Source organism: Grammomys surdaster, unplaced genomic scaffold (assembly GCF_004785775.1).
Source record: "Grammomys surdaster isolate TR1022 unplaced genomic scaffold, NIH_TR_1.0 186, whole genome shotgun sequence".
Taxonomy (NCBI): Eukaryota; Metazoa; Chordata; class Mammalia; order Rodentia; family Muridae; genus Grammomys; species Grammomys surdaster.
In genome coordinates this window covers 1,806,345-1,806,942 of record NW_021604631.1, presented here as the reverse complement: position 1 = coordinate 1,806,942, position 598 = coordinate 1,806,345, and positions in this window count along the sequence as shown.

Genomic DNA, 598 nt, shown 5'->3' with positions numbered 1-598 from the left:
GGCAGTGTGCTTTCTGCTGTTAGCAGGGTGTGAAAATTGGTGGCTGTGATTGTTCTGTGTGTTTCCCCTGATGCTCTTATTAGGCTCTCTCAAGTATGGCACATCTAGTTACACAAAGCTGCTGGAGTTCTGCCCTGTCCTAGGAAGCCACAGCTCTCTTTGTCAGCCCACTGCCTCCTCTGTCTTTGTGGTTTTGGAAACATCATCTGTGCCTCCCACCCCTCCACTTCTGACTTCTGCTCATTGTCTTGAATTTCCTGGTCACATACAGAGGTAGGTAATAAGTTACTAGAGATGGCTCAAGATAATTCACTATTTTGATCTTTCAGTATCATACAAATTCAAATCCCTTAATCAGCCTTGCAGAAGGTTCAGCTGAAGATGTGATTCTTTCCAGGAACTTTTGTTCATACCAGTCACCACTTAGTTCTTAAACCATTTCCTTCCTTTCTTTCTTCCTTCCTTCGCTCATTCCTTTCTTCCTTTCTTTCTCCCTTCCTTTTTTCCTTCCTTCCTTCCTTTCTTCCCTTCCTCCCTGCCTCCCTCCCTCTCTTCCTTCCTTCCTTCCTTCCTTCCTTCCTTCCTTCCTTCCTTCCTT